The sequence below is a fragment of the Narcine bancroftii genome, chromosome 4 (assembly GCF_036971445.1).
Source record: "Narcine bancroftii isolate sNarBan1 chromosome 4, sNarBan1.hap1, whole genome shotgun sequence".
Taxonomy (NCBI): Eukaryota; Metazoa; Chordata; class Chondrichthyes; order Torpediniformes; family Narcinidae; genus Narcine; species Narcine bancroftii.
This window is the reverse complement of record NC_091472.1, coordinates 21,664,334-21,684,443: the sequence shown is the minus strand read 5'-3', so window position 1 is coordinate 21,684,443 and position 20,110 is coordinate 21,664,334. Positions and strand designations below refer to the sequence as shown.

At 45.6% G+C, this 20,110-nt stretch overlaps 1 protein-coding gene and 1 long non-coding RNA gene across 2 annotated transcripts in view; one reads left to right on the top strand and one right to left on the bottom strand.

Annotated features, from left to right (window-relative positions):
• The window catches only part of crim1 (cysteine rich transmembrane BMP regulator 1 (chordin-like)), a 287,206-nt gene that overhangs the window by 72,016 nt on the left and 195,080 nt on the right, over positions 1–20,110 (top strand). The window lies entirely within an intron of this gene.
• LOC138759791 (uncharacterized) lies at positions 9,360–18,147 on the bottom strand. The gene is made up of 4 exons (XR_011355087.1): positions 17,917–18,147; positions 12,516–12,697; positions 10,813–10,896; positions 9,360–9,733 (listed from the first exon to the last, which is right to left on the bottom strand). It is a non-coding gene; the product is annotated as an uncharacterized lncRNA (long non-coding RNA).

The window sequence follows — 20,110 nt, the reverse complement described above, 5'->3', positions numbered from 1 at the left end:
CGTTAACAGGCAGTTTAAAGCCTGTTTGATAGCAGTTGGACTTTTCACTCCCTTCTCTGCACACCAGCTGTCCCATTAAGGCAGCTCTGGCAGTGCCACCATTTTTTTTTCAGTCAATTGCCTCCTCCTCAATCCTCCCATGTATGAGTTTGGAAAAGATTCACTTCCTGACAATCTGAGACAGCTCTTTATTCCTACTCCTTGTTTTCTACCTGTTAACCATTTTTCAGTCCTCACTAGCTTATTGGCTAGTGGAAAGGGTGCAGAGGAGATTCTCTGAGATATTCATGGATTGGAGAACGTGTCTTATGAGGCAAGATTAACAGAGCTGGGGCTTTTCTCTTTGGAGTGAAGGTCGAGAAGTGACTTAATAGAGGTCCACAAGATTGTGAGAAGCATAGATAGGGTGGACAGCCAGCACCCTTTTCCCATGGCAACAGTTGCAAACACCAGAGATCATCTGTACAAGTTGAGGAGAGGAAAGTTTAAGGGAGACATCAGAGGTAGTTTTTCTTACATAGAGAGTTGTGGGTGCCTAGAATGCATTGCTGGGGGTGGTGGTGAAAGCTGGAACAGTGGGGACATTTAAAAGACTCATAGACAGGTACATGAATGCAAGAGAAACAAAGAGTTATGGGTGTGAGATCGGGAAGGTTTAGTTTGTTGAGTATGTTTATGTAGGTCAGTGCAGCGTCGTGGGCTGAAAGGCGTACACTGTTCTACATACTATTGCCTTGCGTCGTTCTGAGGCCAAGAACATAGAACATTGCAGCACAGTAGAGGCCCTTCAGCCCATGATGTTGTGCAAGAGGGACATTGACATTTGCCTACATCAGCAGAGTCGACAAGGCACATGTGAGTCTTGAGGTCCTGGAAGGGCAATGAATCCAGATTTTAGTGTTGATGACGAGAATGGGCGTTAGTAAAAATCGGTTGACTGGTGTGGGGGAGATTTACAATTTACATCAGAAAAAAAAATGTGGGAATGAAAAATGAAAAGATGAATTTCCCATTCAGTGTTGAGGTGCCCATAGAAGTTCACATCATCATCGTTCATGATAGAGGAATTAGGGGATATGGGGAGAAGGCAGGTAGGTGGAGTTAGGTCATAAATTAGATCAGCCATGATCGTATTGAATAGCGGAGCAGGCTCAATGGGCCATTTTTGGCCCACTCCTGTTCCTACTTCCTATGTTCCTATGTTCATGGTTTATTTGGAGTTCTCAGATCTGGGTTCTAGTGTGTGTGTGTGTGTGTGTGTGTGTGTGTGTGTGTGTGTGTGTGTGTGTGTGTGTGTGTGTGTGTGTGTGTGTGTGTGTGTGTGTGTGTGTGTGTGTGTGTGTGTGTGCGTGCACATGTGTGGGTGTTTGTATGTGTGTGCACAAGTATTTGTGTGCGTGCATGTGTGCACATGTGTATGTGTGTGCGTGCATGTGTGAACTTTTTTCCTGTTTGGCTAGCATTTTTTGTGACCAATGCTGTATTGTTTTACTGTGTATTATGTGCATTTGAGGCATTCATTTAATCCTGCAAAGTTCTGTCCTGTCATTATCTTCTTAATCACTGGTTTTGTGGCGTTGTAATCTGCCTTCTTATTGAATCACACTGCAATAAGAGAATTAGATGCTGTCCTGCAGCAGTGGCCGGGGGTAATGATAATCACAGGCATTCAGCGAGCAGCCAGATGAGGCGCTGTCCATCACTGACAGCCCAGCAGTAGCAGCACCGCTGCTACCTCTCATTGATTCCACTAGCAAAGCAGTGTGTATTCAGACTCCATTCCACCAGGCAGCCTTGCAGTTTACCTTTGGGTTAATGGATGCTGTGACATCCGCCCGAGTGTTGGAATGCCTGTGGGTAGCAGGTTTATTTTCCCCAGCCCATACAACCAGGTTATGTGCTAGTTTAATATAGGAAATACAGGCATTAATTAGTGCAGTGTAAATCCACAGGTTTGACAGGATGTGATGGCTGGATGGTCTAACAATGAAGTACACACATAGGCCAGTTCGGATCACCTGTGGTAAAGCAGGAGCAGAGAACTGGAGCAACACGCTATATGCTGGAGGAGATCAGCGGATCAGACAGCGTCCATGAAGCCTGACCTGCTGGGTCCTTCAAGCACATTGTGCATTGCTCCACTTTTCCAACATCTGCAGAACTTAAAGCAGTTTGCTGCTTTGGTGTGCATGCGTGTGGTGTGTGCATGTGTGGTGTGTGCGTGCGGTGTATGAGTGTGTACATACGTGCACGTGCATTTGTGTATACATTCTTGTGTATACACACACACACACACACACACACACACGTGTGACTAAGTTAGATCATGTGCATGAAAGGTGGGTGTGTGTATGCACGGGGGATTGAGTTAGATGGTGTGCAAGGAGGGTTTGTGTGTGCAGATGTGCATGTGTACATGACTAAGTTGGATCATGTGCATAGTGTGTGTGTGAGACTGGGTTAGATCATGAGCTTGGAGTATGTGTGCATGCACATGCATGCATGACTTGAGTTACATAATTTGCATGTGTGTTTTTGATTGTGTGAGATGAAGATTGTGTGTGATTGTTAAGTGGTCTGTCTGAATGTATACATGCGAGTTAGAGATCATTTATGTGTGTGTGAGAATCAGATATTTGTGAATGGTTTCTGGGTATTTGTGTGTGAAAGAAAGATGTGGTGCTTGCAGATGTTCATGTTCATGAAGAAAGAATGTGCATGTTAATGCATGAATGAAGAGTCTATTGATGTAAGTACAATATGCAATGAAAGTCTTGCTACAGCCTCACAGATACATAAAACACAGAAATAACAATTTTGGATTTAATTAATTCAAAAGAAGAGAGAAATATCATAAATACAAAACAAAGAGGAAAACAAATGAATAATTAATATTCAGAGTTGTCCAGTAGTACAAAAAATGTCTGTCAGTCAGTCATTTACCCAGATCTTTGGTGGTTATGGAGTAGGATCATGTTGATGGTGGAACAGGGCTTGACATCTGTCAGGGAGAAAACTGGTCTTGAACCTAGGGGTGCTGGACTTCAGACTTCTTTCTGACTGAGAGAAGCAAAGGGATGGGTGATGGGGTCCTTCGTGATAGTTGGCTGCCTTTGTGAGGCACCTCACTTAGATAGATGTCTTCAATGGACAGGAGGTTGATGCCCATGAATGGACGTGGCTACGTCTGCCACCTTTTACAGACTTCTGCATTCCTGGGCATTCACGTTTCCAAACATGATGCAACCAGTCTTCCCACTGTAGAAGTTCAATAGATTATTCAACAACATGCCAAATCTCTTCAAACTCTTTAGAAAACTGTGGTGTTGGTGTGGCGCCATCGTGGTTTCCTCCATGAAAGGGTCCTTAACCCTCTTCACTGGAATGCTGTCACTAGCCCTTGGCCTCCCCTTCCGAAAGTCCACAGTTAGCTCTTTGGTCTTCAGTACGTTTGTTGTTCTGGCACCACCAACTAGATTGGCCATCTTCATTTTGTATTCTGAATCACTGTACCCCTTTATTTGGCCAACAGCTGGACCTGAGTTTGCAGGCTGGCTTTCCGCTCCAGTCAGAAATCTGTGTTATTACATACGGATCCGGGAAATTGCTAAAGCTTAGGGAAGGCCAAAATATTACAGTAAAAGTAAGCCTCTTTTCCACGAGCACCCTGTCCTAGGAATTAACTGGGCCAGAGTCCAGTGGAAAAGGAACATTCTATCTGAATGCTAATGTCAAACGATATCTTTTCACACCAGGGATTAACCGCCTCTACCCGTACTCATATCCCCGGTGTTTGCTGATGCCAGCGTACTGATAAAACCATTGGAAAAGGGACAGCAGAAAGTCACCCATTTCCAGTTGAAGGTGGAACAATCCAATCCCCTGGGATGACTGTGTTCAGTGGAAAAGGAATTAGTGTCCCAGTTAAGAATGGCCCAGAGGAAACGGCACAAAGGGCTTCCTATCCCTGGACAATCCACAGCCAATTAAGTGGAATGCCAGTACAATCTGCCTGGCAGAAAGCACAGCTCCATCGCATAACACTCGTTGGAGACCCTTACCCCTACACTGCAGGGGGTCTGGGAGACCCCGACCCCCTCTTCCCCTACACTGCAAGGTATCTAGGTTTCAGAGTCTGCCGTGTCTGAGGAGCTCCTGAGATAGAAAATAAATTTGTTCTCCGAAAAATCTTAACATTGGTTCTGACCATCACTGATTGGGATTTTTTTTAAATCAACCACCTCGTAGTATGTAGACATCTCATTAAGCAACAGAATCTCTGGTTGTTTTTTTTTAAAATAATAATAACAAGCTACCAGGGGACTTTTAAAAGTAAGTGGTAATATTTGTTGTTTCTCAATAAATCCACAGCAATAAAGACTGAAGATGCTGGAAATGCAAAATAAAATTAGAAACTTCAGGAAATGCTCAGCGACTGCAAAGGGGGAGATGTTTAATGTTTCAGATCAACTCCGCACACCTCAGTTTTAAATGTCTGTACCCACCTCTCTTACAGCTCTGAACTCTTTCTCTGACCAAGCTTTTGACCCATGTGTGAGCTTTTAATTGAGAGATTCCTGTGAGACCCTCTGCATCTCCCCATCACCAGTGAAATTGCAATTGGTAGAAATCCCTCTGCAGCATCTGGAGTGACAAGCAAATGCATTTTTGGTACCTGTTACACCATCTATGTGGAATGCAAGAATGTTGTTTTTTTTGCATGGAATATCTTGTCATTTCATTCCTGATGGCCGTTGCTCAGCAATGCTGTCAACACAAGGAACAGTACAGCACAGGCCTGTGATGCCATGTGTGCCGTGGGCAAACTTTACCCAAAACAATTGGGTAAATTGAGAGATGACTTAATAGAGGTCTACAAGATGATGAGAGGCATAGATAAGGAAGAAAGCCAGCACCTTTTATTCCCCCCCCCAGGGTGGGAATTTGAAAACACTAGAGGACATCTGTACAAAGTGAAGGGAGGAAAGTTTAGGGGAGACATCAGGGGTATGTTTTTTTACACAAAGAGTTGTGGGTGCCTGGAATGCCTTCCTAGGGGTGGTGGTGGAGGCTGGAACAATAGGGGCATTTAAGTGACTCTAAGCTAGGATGAAAGAAAAATGGAGGGTTATGAGGTGGGAAAGGTTTAGGTTTTTTTTTACTGTGTGTGTGCGCGCGCAGTCATCAGCTGAAGGGCCTGTACTGTGCTGTAATTTTCTCTGTTCTAATTGATAGTGTCAAACCCTAATTCTGAGTTGGTGCATTGGGTTGATGGGAGGCTGTAGGGCAGGCGTCCACGAGTATCAATTTGTCAGATTGTTTATGTCACCAGGGCCAATAGTGAGAGTGTGCGAAAAGGCTCCATGAACCAACCCACCCTCCCTCCCCCTCCCTGACCCGCCAGTGGTGGGGCTGCCAAGAGTAATGTTCTGTAAAAACAGTCTCCTTTATTGGATGCATAAAGAAACATCTGCAATCCAGATAAACTGAGTGTTGTGATCATTCCTGTCTCCTCACTGTTCGCAGAGGAAGTGGAGGATGTGAAAAATCAGTCAGATTTTATCTCTCCCGTACCGTTTGGCTGTTGAGTGAACCGCTGGGTTATTATGCTTCAGTATTTAGCTGGAGCTCTGAAAGTTCCTTGTGACCTGGCGGGTAATTAATCAGTTTAACGTGCCTCATTATTTCTTTCCCTTGTAGTGCATCATTTTCACATAAATGGGTTCTTACTCAACGGAAAAGGATCTGTATGTACTGGTTGCCAGAATTCTTTATATATCGGGTTCTCAATCTTAATTGATTGGGCTTCCAGATACTAGGGACTTCCTCGGATGGTGGGAATGCTCCCTTAGGTCTTGTTCCAATTGTTAAGATCTGAACCACCTGGAGGGTTGGCAGAGTTCAATGGGGAATCCAGAAGAATACTTTTTTTTCAAGGGATGGTGAAAATATGGACCTCTCTGCCACAGGGAGTGGTCGAAGCCTTTCGTGTGGATATATACTTGGCAAGGCTGGAGAGCTAAATGAGGGAGAAGGGAGTAAAGGATTAAGATGGGATATTTAGGTTTGGAGGAGGCTGATGTGGACCAAGAATGAGCTGGCTGGGCTGGAGAGCCTTCTTCTCTCTGTTACCTCATTGAAGTCTTAGGTTGGGAGAAGGCTGTGCTTGCAAATCAGAGTTAGTAAAGAAAATGTTTCCTCGAGAGGTTCATCTCCCAGTAAAGGTCCCATTGCACATCACACCTTGGGCATGCAATCTTCTCCATTCTCCCATCAAGAGAAGGACAAAGACTGTGAATACACGAAAGATAGTTTCTTCCCCTCAGCTGTCAGGCTCCTGAATAAACCCCAAATCAATGCTCTCATGCTGCCCTTGCTTGGTGTTAGTTGATTTTCCTTGTCATTGCAAGCCTCTACTCTGTAAATTGTCCACTTTGCACGGTGGTATGAATGCTAAGGATAACCTGTTAGACTGCTCATAGAATAGCCCTTCAGCATGCTATGTATTTTGTAGTTTTAAAATTGAGCCTTAGAGCATGGAATCAAGCCCTCCAGCCATCTTCAGCCTGGTCCTCACCAACCACCACACACCCAGGTGTGCAGATGAGAAGGCAAGGTGACAGGGAGACCAAGTCCACAGGGTGGGAACCTGACAATGAAGAGGTGGAGGTGACCCCCTTCCCTACCATTAGGCCCTTTTATAGTGGAAAAAAAAGCAATTGAAAAGACATATTCCCTGTCTTTAAATCGCTTCGCTTACCTCCATCATAGGTCCGAAGGCGGAATGACTGGTTGAACTTGCTCCATCTTCCATCCGCCTTGGTTGGGAGGGGTCAACTCAGAGATGGAGAGAAGTTGCTTCACCTTCTCCGTAAAAGAAACGACCCTGAAAGCGGCTGCAAAGGGGAGGGCTGATGACGTCGCGATGATGCCGTCAGCTCGCGACCCAGGAGCATGGATTTTAATAAACCCATATGGTTAATAGAGGCTGTCATGTTGTACAGGAGATCTGCCCGAGTCCTAAGACTGCGTGCAAGATCTCCACTAGCCCTCTTACCTGCTCTTCGGTCGCCATTGCCGAGTACAGGCCGCTTTCCCTTCCTGGCGGGTTTGTTTGAGGTCACGGTGGAGGGTGGCGTTACTGCACCATTCACCCCACCTCCTTCAGCTTTGGAACCCAGCTCTGCCTAAAGGCCCTGCGGGATCCGTCTTATAGGTCGTCACCATAAAAGGTAAATTCGCCTTTTTTTAAACCTATAATGCGGGGTTTCAGCATAAAAAGGGCTGCAGTAAAAGCCAAACAGGTTCCTACCCTGTTATGCTGTTTCCCTTCAGACACTAATGAGAGATGTGGTGAGGCCGTTGCAAGTCGCTGAAGAACGTGGGGAAGGGGGTTGGGGGGGGGGGGCACGAGGTCTGCTCACCCAAAGACAGAGGAGAACTTTCAGTTCAAGCGGCGAGAGCAACTGACTGGCCCTCTGCACCATTTGTTTCATGGTGTTACTGTGGGGAATGCTGTGTCAGCTATTCTTTACATAAGTCACTGCCAGGGCAGGTGCAGAGTAAGGGGCACATCTGTCTGCGCAGTTCTGCAAGCTCAATCTCAGAGGAATGTCGTCTAATGCATACATTAGCATTAATCCTTTTGCTACATCAGGTCAGCTTGTACCCACTTGCAGCACTGGTCCCCGGCATCTGTGAGGACATCCAGCTGAATTGTGCTAGGTCCCTTTGAATTGGATCCACATTAGGGAAGGGATGAGGAGTGATGTTCTCACTCAAGGGAGCAGAGCAGTCTGGAATCCACTATCCACTACTCCCACATCCAACACATTATCCTCCGGAATTTCCGGCACTTACGACAGGATCCCACCACCAGACACATCTTCCCCTCTCTCGCTTCCTTAAGTACCGCCCCCTCCATAACTCCCTTGTGCACTTATCGCTCCCCACCAATCGCGCCCCACCCCGGAACCTTCCCCTGTGGTCACAGGAAGTGCCACACTTGTGCCCACACCTCCTCCCTCACCACAGTCCGGGGCCCCAAACAGGCCTTCCAAGTGATAAACACTTCACTTGTGTATCCGCAGGATTGATTTACTGCATCCAGTGCTCCTTTTCTACATTGGAGAGACTGGGCGCAGATTGGGAGATCAATTCACTGAACACCTTTGCTCCATCTGCACCAGTGACAGTAACCTCCCAGTAGCCAACCATTTCAGTTCTGTGTCACACTCCCACACTCACATGCCATATGTACTATCCCACCCTGACCACCCGCAGATTGGAGGAATGACTCCTGATTTTCCGTCTGGGCTCTCTCTAACCAGATGGCCTTAACATTAACTTCTCCAGTTTTTGCTAACCTGCTCTCCTCTTCCCCCTTCCCCTTCCCAGCTCTTCTCCCCTCTATTCACCCAACCATCCCTCCTCCCCGCTGCTGTTCCCTCTCTCCTTCTCCACCTATCACCTCCTGTCTTTGCGACCATGCCTCCCCCCCCCACCACTCTTTTGATCGGATTGCCTGCTGACAGTTTTCCATACCTTGATAAAGGGCTCAAAACGATGATTATGTATTTTAACTTTTGCTATATAAAGGACACTGTTTGACCAGCTGAATTTCTCTAGCTCTGTGTTTTTACTTGAACCACAGTGTCTGCAGATTTTTGTGTTTCACTTTCCACTATCTCACCATGTTTCAAAGAGCACTTGATAAGGTTATAACCAGTGTGGCAAGGAACCAAAAGCCAGGAAGTGGGATTTGCTCTGTGTTCCTGTTTTGGAGGCCACGGGGTGAAGTGGTTATGACTTTCTTTTGTGCCATTAATTTCTATGATTTATTTTTGTCGATTGATTCCGGTAATAGATTTGGGTGGCGTGGTTAGCAAGATGCTGTTACTGTGCCAGTGATCGGGACCAGGGTTCAAATCCCACCCTGTCTGTAAGGAGTTTGTACATTCTCCCCGTATTTGTGTATTTGTGTGAGTTTTTCCAGGGGATTCCGGTTTCCTCCCACTGTTGAAAACATACCGGGGGTGTAGGTAAATCAGGTGTAATTGGGCCAAAATGGCCTGTCACCGTGCTGTACGTATAATTTTTTTTAATTAAAAATCATTTTGGCAGTACAATACAGCATTCTTTTATTTCAGAGTTTAGCACAGGAGGACACCACTGTTAACAGGGTTCCCTTGTCTTTCAATGCTATTGGTTTACACTGTTAAGAGCAATGCTCTGCAATGAGATCAAGCCTTGTAGTTTGACATCACTTCAGATAGGAAATACCGAACCAGCAGAGAGAAGACCTCCCCCCCACCCTGCCCACTCCACCCCCCCTCCCACCCCCCCTCCCACCCCCCAAGCCTGGCTTTACTTCAAACCTGCTCCCAGAGGTGAAAGGACAGTGTTAAAACATGCTGCATCATCCACTTAATGGGAACATTGGATGATGTGCCCAATGAATTCCTTGTATAGCTCAATGGAAAAACTTCAGACATATACAACAGAGAATTTAGACTGGAACTCGCTTCTTGTGTAACCAAAGCTCGCAGCCAGCAGAATGATTGATACATTATTGGACTTCTGCAGACAATGGTCACTTTGCAATCTGAACTCTGGAGGCATGTTACAAGGCAGCTTTCCTGGGATTCTTGAAAGATGAGGCAGATGTAGTTAATTTCAGTTTTGTAGCACTTGAGAAATGTTGAAAGGCAGCTGGAAATTGAGATGGCAGGACCTGTAAATGTTGAATCACTGTTTAAAAAAATGCCTGCATCCCTACACCAGAGAAACCAAAGCTACCTTCTGTATGCGCGACCCCACACACACACGCACACCCCCACACACACACCCACAGTCCCAAACACACACACACGCACACACCCACCCACCCCACACACACAACAAATGCATGCACAAGCTGTATAAGATTGACTAGAATGATGCCAGGAATGAAAGGGTTAGCATCTGAGGAATGATTGTCAGCTCTTGGACTGTACTTGTTGGAGTACAGAGGATGGGTGGGGGGGGGGGGGGGGCGGGTGGGGGGGAGGTGCATCATGGATGCAGCAGATGTGGCAAGGATGTTTTTCCCATGGAAGGGGATTCTCAGACAAGAGGGCATAATTTCAGGATAAAAGAATGTCAATTTAAAACAGCGATAAGGAAATATTTCTTTAATCAGAAGGCCGTTAGTCTGTGGAACTTGTTGCCACAGGCGGCTGTGGAAGTGAGATTGTTGGGTGTATTTAAGGCAGAGACTGACAGATATTTGATTAGTCAGGGCTGCAAGGGTTACAGGGAGAAAGCCGGAGAGTATGGCTGAGTGGGAAGATGGATCAGCTCTTGATTAGAATGGCAGAGCAGGCTCGATGGACCTTCTTCTGCTCCTATATCTTGTGATAATGATATAAACAAAAACATAGAATAGCATATAGCATATATCAACACACAGTGCATGTGCAAATGCACACAGTTACAGTGCACAGATACAACATATGCATGCACGAACAGTGTACACGTACATGAACACATACAAATCCTATGTTCAAAACACAAAGTGCAAACACACATCCACATATAGCAGTTGGCATAAATGTGCAGTCTGCATACACGTACATGGAACGTTCACACAGAGCACACCTGCAAACTCATGCATATTCATGCAAGTGCAATCCATGTACATCATCCAAAACACAGGGGGCAACTGTGCACACCAATGACAGAAGTACACACACATACCATCAACATGCACACAATAAAGGGTCCCCACCCAAAGCATTGATTAATCTTTTCTACTCATGGATGTTACTTGACCTGCTGAATCCCTCCAGTTTCTCATTGTTTGCTCTTGAAGCAGCATGTGTACATACTTGATATGTATAAAAATGTTGTTTTTGCCTGTCAGATCAAAGAAAAATGTAACATATTAAAAGTTATTTTTAAAAAGTCTGAATTTTGAATTTTCATGCCATAAATTTTTTAAATTTATTCAATTTAAATTTAGACATACAGCACAGTAACAGGCAATTTTGGCCCACGAGTCCGTGCCGGCCAATTTATACCCAAATAATAGGTACATAGGAACACAGGAAGTATGAACAGGAGTAGGCCAAAAATGGCCCATCGAGCCTGCTCCACCATTCAATATGATCATGGCTGATCTAATTTATCACCTAACTCCACCTACCTGCCTTCTCCCCATATCCCCTAATTCCTCTATCATGTAAAAATTGATCTAACCGAATGTTAAATATGTTTAATGAGGCAGCCTCAACCACTTCCCTGGTTAGAGAATTCCAAACAGTCACTACTCTCTGGGAAAAACTATTTTTCCTCATCTCTGTCCTAAATCTACTCCCCCGAATCTTGAGACTGTGTCCTCTCGTTTTAGTTTCCCCGGCCAACTCAAAAAACCTTCCTACATCTATCCTATCCATACCCTTCATAATCCTATATGTTTCTATAAGATCTCCTCTCATTCTTCTGAACTTGAGCGAATACAATCCTAGACGATTTAATCTTTCATCATAAGTTAACCCCTTCATCCCAGGGATCAACCTAGTAAACCTCCTCTGGACCGTCTCCAAAGCCAGTATATCCTTCCTCAAATATGGAGACCAGAACTGGACACAGTACTCCAGGTGCGGTCTCACCAGTACCTTATATAGTTGCAACATTACCTCCCTACTCCTGAATTCAATTCCTCTTGCAATGAAGGCCAACATTCCATTTGCCTTCTTAATAACCTGCTGCACCTACAACCTAACTTTTTGCGATTCATGCACAAGCACTCCCAAGTCCCTCTGCACTACAGCATGCTGTAGTTTTTCACCCTTTAAATAATATTCAGCTCTTTTATTTTTCTTGCCAAAGTGGATAACTCACACTTACTAACATTGTACTCCATCTGCCAGAACTTTGCCCACTCATCCACCTTAACTATATCCCTCTGCAGACTCTCCACATCCTCATTACAATTTGCTCTTCCACTCAATTTGGTGTCATCCGCAAACTTGGCTGCACCACATTTTGTCCCCTCCTCCAAATCATCAATGTAAATGATGAACAGTTGTGGGCCTAGCACCGACCCCTGCAGCACCCCACTTACCACTCTATGCCAATCTGAAAAACTCCCACTTATCCCGACTCTCTGCCTCCTGTCAGACAACCAATTTTCAATCCAGGCCAATAGACTTCCCCGGACTCCACTTTCCTGTAACTTACTGATAAGTCTCTTGAGCGGCACCTTATCAAACGCTTTCTGGAAATCCAAATATACAACATCAACCTGTTCCCCTCTATCCACCGCACCCATTATATCCTCAAAGAATCCTAACAAGTTAGTCAAACAAGATCTTCCCTTTCTAAAACCATGCTGTGTCTGCCTGATTGAACCCTTACGTTCCAAAAGTTTCACTATTTCATCTACACCCACAGTACATTTTGAACGGTGGGTGGAAACTGAAGCCCCCGGGGAAAAGACATGCAGACTCGAGGAGAACGTACTAACTCCTTACCATCAGAGCGGATTTGAAAGGTGTTGTAAAGGTGTTGCGCAGTCTAGACGATAGAACAGTGCCACTGTAGTCCAGATGTAGTTTACTCTGTTCAAACCGCTGATTGTGGAACCACTACACCTGGATATTCTTCCTGGTGAGGATATTCTCAGCTAATGTATGTTGTTTTGTGGGGTCCTAATCTTTAAAATAAAATTTAATCACCAATCAAATCAACTGAGGCCCACGTCCAAACCGATACAGGTGAAGGTGATAGAAGTGCACCTTACAGAATTCACAAGTCGTTACCCAAACACGCATTTCTTGATGCTTGTACAGATGACGTGCCTTTATGGAAAATTTGGTTAGGTAGAGTTAGCCCAAAACAATTACAGTGCCAGCGATCTAGATTCGAATTCAACTCTGTCTATATGGAATTTGTACATTAGTATTTGCGCGGCACAGGCTCATGGGCCGGAAGAGCCTGTTAGGTGCTGCATGTCTAAATTTAAATCATTTAAAATCATGATGCAGATGGGGTTTTTTTTAGGAATTTCCAGTAATTCAGGGATCACCTGCAGAAAATGCTGCGGTGGGTCTCCGTCGATGAAAGATGCTAAGATCGACTGTTCAAAGTTCGCTTGCCTTTTCAAAGAGCTTAGTCGTGTTGGCTGGAGACATGACCTGCTTTCTGTGAGTACTGCTAATGAGGTAACCAAGTATCTGGCCGGAGTGGCTCTGGCTTTGAGAGAATGACAGTATACTTGTTTTTGAAACCATTATGAGGAGGAGTGGCGTTAACTTTTAGCAGCTGGTTACAGCGATTCAAGGTGTTGATAGCAGGACCAGTGGCAGTTCCACATGCTGTTGATACAGAACCTTTACAAGGAGTGTTGAATAATTTTGCATAGTGATATAGTACAAAGGGAAGACCATTCAGCCCCTCAATTCTGTCTTTGCATTGAATTGTCCATCTGTTGTAGTTCAACATTAAATGTGGCCATTCTGATTGTCATTGCCCGATTAAAAATTCATTTTGAAGTTATCGCACGACCCACGGATCTGAACAGGGAGTGGGTGTAGCAGAAACTGGACAAGTCACTGTTCTCCCTCTCTTCCCCATTCCTCTGTCTCCTTTCCTCCTCCTCTCCGCCCCTTCCCTCTCCATTCACAGAGCCACCCCCCCCCATCCCCTTTACAGGTGGGCTGTTTGCTCCCTTATCCACCTATGACCTCTTGCCAGTGTTTCACCCCTTACCCTTCCCACCCCACCATTTTGTTCGGCGCCTGCTCATACCTTGATGAAGGGCTCAGGCCCGAAACATTGGCGATGGATCTTTATTGCTGCTATATAAAGACCGCAGAGCCCACCTCACTGACAAAAGGCAAAGGAGGAAAAACCCAACACCCAACCCCAACCCACCAATTTTCCCCTGCAACCGCTGCAATCGTGTCTGCCTGTCCCGCATCGGACTGGTCAGCCACAAACGAGCCTGCAGCTGACGTGGACTTTTTACCCCCTCCATAAATCTTCGTCCGCGAAGCCAAGCCAAAGAAGAAGAAAGAAGATAAAGTACACCATTTGACCTGCTGAGTTTCTCCAGCGTGGTCTTATTACTTCAACCACAGTGTCTGCAGGCTTTTATGTTTTACTCCTGTTTCAAGGTTATATCCTGATACTCTAGACTTCAGTGATCAGAAGAAAGAGGTGCTCTCTATCTATCCTCCTTTCCCTTTGTCACCATAAAGCAGTTAGACAATCCTCAGGACGCACAAACCTATCATACATCATTTAACCTTCTTGGTGAAAAATAGTTGTTACTGAATTTCAGTGGAAGTCTGCGTATTGTGTGTCATGTTAAAATGATAACAATTTCCTTGTTAGGTGCAAACGAAGGCAGCGTTCACCTTTCCAGCAACGTGCATGGCCCTTTGCTAACCTTGTTTCTGTGGTTGTAGGTTTGGGGATTATATGCGGTGGATCAATTTAGCTTTGCTACCACGTCCCCACTGTCTCGGAAGAGGGTCATCACTGGAACTGGTGTGGGAGTCCCAATGGGCATGGCACAGGGCAGAGTTCCATTTCCATTGGCTCCATTTGCTCGTCGGACATGGGGGAAGTGGAAGTCAGGCAACAGAGGGGGAAGGATTGATGACGCAGATAAGACATAGAAGCCACTCAGCCCATCAGATCCAATGCACAAACTTGCTGGAGAAATTCAGCAGGTCATGCAGCATCCATAGGAAGTAAAGGGGTAACCAATATTTCAGGCCTGGGGCCTTCATCAGCTATGAGCAAAATCAAGCGTCCCTGAATAAAAAGGGGATACCGTAGGAGATGGGAGGAGGGAGGATGGGACACGGGAGGAGCACAGGTCATAGGTGGATACAGGTGGGAGGGTAGAAGAGAAATAAGCTGAGGTTATAGGTGATAGCAGGACCAGTGGCAGTTCCACATGCTGTTGATACAGAACCTTTACAAGGAGTGTTGAATAATTTTGCATAGTGATATAGTACAAAGGGAAGACCATTCAGCCCCTCAATTCTGTCTTTGCATTGAATTGTCCATCTGTTATATAAGGTTATATAAGGTTATAGAAGATCTTTGATAGGAGAAGGGATGGGGAGCTGAAAGGATAGGGAGAGAGAGATAGGGAGGCGATTGAGAGCAGCAGGGATAACATGGAGAGAGAGAGAAAGAGAGAGAGAGAGAGAACTCCCTTCAACGAGAGGAGGAGTACCTCTTTGGGGTAGGCATCCCTCGAGGAGACGGCAGTGGAGCAGCTGAAGGAGTCCATCGACAATCACAGCTGCATTCTCCTGCCCCCTCTCCATAACCCTTGATCCCCTTCGTTACCAAGGAGGTCCAAGTGTCTCTCTCCAGAGCGCCCGAAAGCTGTCATCCTGAGGAGAGTCTGTGGGCAGAGGGACAGGCAGAACATGTGGATGCTGGGACTGGAGCGAACAGTGAGCCAGGACAATTTAGAATTAATTAATTTAACTTTGATATATACCAGCTCAAATGTCCCCAGGGTATAGACGTACGCATCGGGGTCTTGACAATTCTGCTGCAACATATTAAACTCACGTTAAACAATTTGAGTGCCTAGTGTTGAAAACAGATAAAACTGTTTAAATCAAAAATATTCCCATGGAGCTGTTGAGCTTGCATGTTCAAAGCTTATTTCCTTGCAGTCCCAGCTCCCCCTGGTTTCATCCAATGTACCAGTTACTTCTGTCACATGAAGCAGCAAGGTTAAAGCTGTATCCCCTTGAGAGAAGAGTGCAGAAGCAGTAAAAGGACAAGTTCACTGGTTGGTGAATTGATAACTCATGGGCATAAAACTGGAATAGCTGTATGTGAGCTGCAATGGAAGGGAATGACCCCCGCCCAATCTCCTTCCTTCTGTCCCCTTTCCTCCAGCTTTCTCTCTCTCTCTCTCGCTCTCTACCCTCTGTCTCCTTTCACAGAGGCACAATCCATTCTCACCTTTCCTCATAGTCAATTAACACCTTTTGTCCGCTGGCCTTTACGCCTCCCCCTCCCATTCTCCCCTCCCCCTTTGTGTTCCTCAGCCTTTAATTCAGACTTTTTTCACTCATGCCTTGAGGAAGGGCTTAGGCCTGAATTGCCAGTAATATATCTTTACATCCAGAAGCCTAATAGCTTGAATATGCCTGAGATTGTCTTTTCTCGGAAGCTAAGCAGGCTCAGGCCTGGTCAATACTTGGAGGGGAGACCGCCCAGGAACACCAGGTGCTGTAGGTTTCTGTGAGGGACAAAGTGGCCTTGCAGTAGGCAACAGTCAAAGAAATTCATGTATGTTACATTCTAAATGTAGTATCTCATGACAATAATGGACCCTTTACCTTTACCTTTGCCCTGCGAGACTGGCTGAGCTCCTCCTGCATTTTTGTGTTTTGACAACCATCACAGCGTGCAGACTTTTGTGTTTCACTGCAATGGAAGGGTTGCCAAGAGTTTGGAATACGAAACCATGGCTGGATAACTAGGCCCTGATAGTTGAAGAAGTTTATGTAAGACTTTAGGAGAGCAAAGGAAACAAGGGTTTCCAGAGTCTTGTGCCGTTCTAAATGGCTTGCAAAGTAATCTTGATGTGCATATATCGTGGGGAATCAATTTGTCTGCTGGATTGTCAACAGCAAGCTTCAACAAACCACCATTATAAGATCAAAATGATGTATTAGGGTGATGTTGATTGAAGATGAATGATAGCCATGCTGTTATCAGACTCCTGCCTGAACCCAAAAATAGTAAAATCACGTTGCCTTTGCTCCACACCAACTGTAACACTGCACTTTTGTACCAGTGCTGCGTCTCTCTAAAATCTTAAATGTAGAGGTACAGCAAAGTAACAAACCCTTCCAGCCCGTGATGCTCAATACACTCATCTGACTGATCAAGCTACCAATCCCGTACGTCTTTGGAATGTGGGATGAAACCCTAGCACCCGGACGAAACCCACGCAGACAAGGGGAGAACATACATATTCCTTACAGACAGAGGCAAATTCAAACCCAGGTCAATGGCGCTGTAGCAGCGTGGCACTCACCGTGCCACCAAAATACTTGTTGTACTCTGTACGAATTGTCTACTGCTTTGCTCGCAAAACAACCTCTATCACTTCATCTTCTTTTTCCCATCTGTTTGAGTTATATCGAACATATATATGAGAGGAGAGTTACATTACATTCACGTATTTACAAGGCATAAGAAAAAGAACATCTTGTACATGTGGACAATAAACTTGAAAACTGGCACCCCCGCTTTTCTGAAGCCCACCTCGAAAAATGGAGAGAATTGGCAGGACTTTGTCTAATAACGTAGTGAAAGAGGCACAAGACTCGATTTCACGGCTCATCTCTAACCCACAGAATACTGATCAATTGAACTGTACCCCGCACCAGCACCAACCCATAACCGCAGTTCAGAAGTTCAGACTTTTCCCCATGCCTTCAATTTTTCAACCCTCCACCCTCGTTAAATTTGAAATTCGGGAAATTGGGGTCGAGTTAAGTAAGTCTGCAGATGCTGGAGTCGAGGGCAAACTCAGCAGGTCACATAGGGAGTAAAGGGTAACCCACGTTTTGGGCCAGGGCCTTTTAAAATTGGGGAAGAAACGCACCATGTGGCACCCTTCAGCATTGATCCTCCAGTTCGGTATCGGTGAATGCAATGGAACTGACGTTTCAGGGAAAGAACTTCTTACAGCGTGACAACAGGCTCTCCCAGACCACCTTCCCGAGCTGGCCAAATACACCCAAGCGTACACTATTTTTGGAGGGTGGGAGGAAACCCATGCAGGATACAGGGAGGACGTACAAACTCCTTCCAGAGAGCGCCAGATTCAAACCCAGGCCTCTGGCTCTGTCATAGCATTGCACGAACCGCGATACCTACTGTGTTACAGATCAAATGATCTCCGCGGACACGTACTCCCAGAGCTCTACTTCATACCCGTCGAGGCACATCTTAGCCCAGAGCAGAACATTCGTGACTGGTGCAAATTATTCCTTGTATGCAGGATGGTTTTGCTTTCATTCCCCTTCTTTCTTTTGGCGTTCTACCTGCATCACGTGAGACGAGAGACATTCTTGATGTTTGCCTTGAGCCTGGGCCTTGTCGCCTTGCCAGGAGCTCTAGTGACAACAGATGCTTGGTTAGCCTGCTTCCATGGCAACCTGTACAAAATGTTACCATAGAGCTGAAAGGTCAAAAGTAAAGCATGGAAACTAGGGTCCTAATGTTTCCTTGGAGATACTTAAACTATTCAGCAGCTGCTTTATCTGCAGTGGGATTTTTACGTCTTTTATGAATGGTAATACCAATTCTTTTTCTGAATAGGGAATATTTAACCATCTTTCAGACATATTTATCTGTACTGCCCGTAAAAGTGATTTGTTAGTCCACCCGACTTCGATAAGGGAGATCTTTCTCTGCTGCCAATAGACTTCAGCACAGTTTATTGTAATAGTGTTAAATTCCTCCAGCAACAATAAAGGAAGCTGCAATAACGTGTTTAAAAATCCTTGGAAGATAAATCCAGGCCCTCCTCTATCTGCCAAGGACCACTGCAATCTCTCAAACCACACCCATCACTGATCACTATAGATAGGGCTTTGCTCTTGACGGATACAGTCACCGACCGGGAAGAGGTGGTGTCTCTTATCGTGGATCGATGCCACAGGTACAGGGGTGTTTTTCTGTTTGGCAATCAGTGGTGAGCGGGGTGCCGCTGGGGTCGGCGCTGGGCCCGCAACGGTTCACGATCTGGAAGAGGGGACGCAGTGTCGTGGGTCTACGTTTGGGGAACTGAGTGGAAAAGCAAATTGTGCAGACCAGACAGAGAGATATAGATAAGGTTAAGTGAGTGAGCACGGATGGGTCTGGTAAATGTGCGGTTATCCACTTTAGAAGGAACAACGGAAGATCAGATTATTGAGACGGGAGTCTGCAGTCATGCAGAAGGACTTGGGAGTGCATGTGTACGAACGTCCAAAAGTTAGTTTGCAGGTGCGGCAGGCTTTCAAGAAAGCAAATGGAATGTCGGCTTTCATTGCTAGAGGGATTGAGTTTAGGAGCAGGGAGGTTATGCTGCAAGATACTAGTGAGGCCACATCCGGAGTACGGCGTACAGTTCTGGTCTCCTCACTTAGGAAGGATGTACTGGCTTTGGAGATGGTGCAGAGGAGGTTCACCAGGTTTATTCCAGAGATAATGGGGTTAGCCTATGAGGAGAGATTGACTCTTCTGGGGATGTACTCACTGGAATTTAGAAGAATGAGAGGGGATTTTATAGAAATTATAAAATTATGAAAGGCATAGATAAGATAGAGGTAGGTAAGTTGTTCCCATTGGTGGGGGAGTCGAGAACTAGGGGACACAGCCACAAGATCCAGGGTAGTAGATTTAGGATGGAGATGAGGAGGAGCTGCTTTTCCCAGAGGGTGGTGAATCTATGGAATTCGCTGCCCATTGAAGCTGTGGAGGCAACCTCAGTGAATATATTTAAGACAAGTTTGGATAGATTTTAACAAAGTAGAGGAATTAAGTGATATGGGGAAAAGGCAGGTAGGTGGAGATGAGCCTATCATCAGATCAGCCATGATCTCATTGAATGACAGAGAAGGTTCGACAGACCGGATGGCCTACTCCTGATCCTATTTCTTATGTTTCTTATTTTCCTTTGCTGTGGGTTAATCTACTAGTTACACCAAGAAGCAAAAGTGCACACCATCAGGCTTAAAGACAGATCTTCCCCACAGCCATTAGGCTCCTGAATGAACCCCATAACAGTGCTCTCATGCTGCCCTTGCTGGGTGCCACCTTTCATTGTTATCCTACACACTGTAAATTGTGCTCTTTACACAGCTGAATGAATGGCCTTTTCATACTGCAGGATAAAATGAAGTTCACCAGGAAATTTTCCTGGGAACCCTCCCGTGAAAAGGTCGGCCTGGGAATTTTAAATGACTCCACGTCCCTACCTTGTAGGTGGGGCCGCAGCCCCAGGAAATCTTCCCAGACCACCCTCTCCCTGCGGTGTGAAAAGGCAAATGACCAAGCAGAGGAAGCTTGTGTGCTGCGTCACACA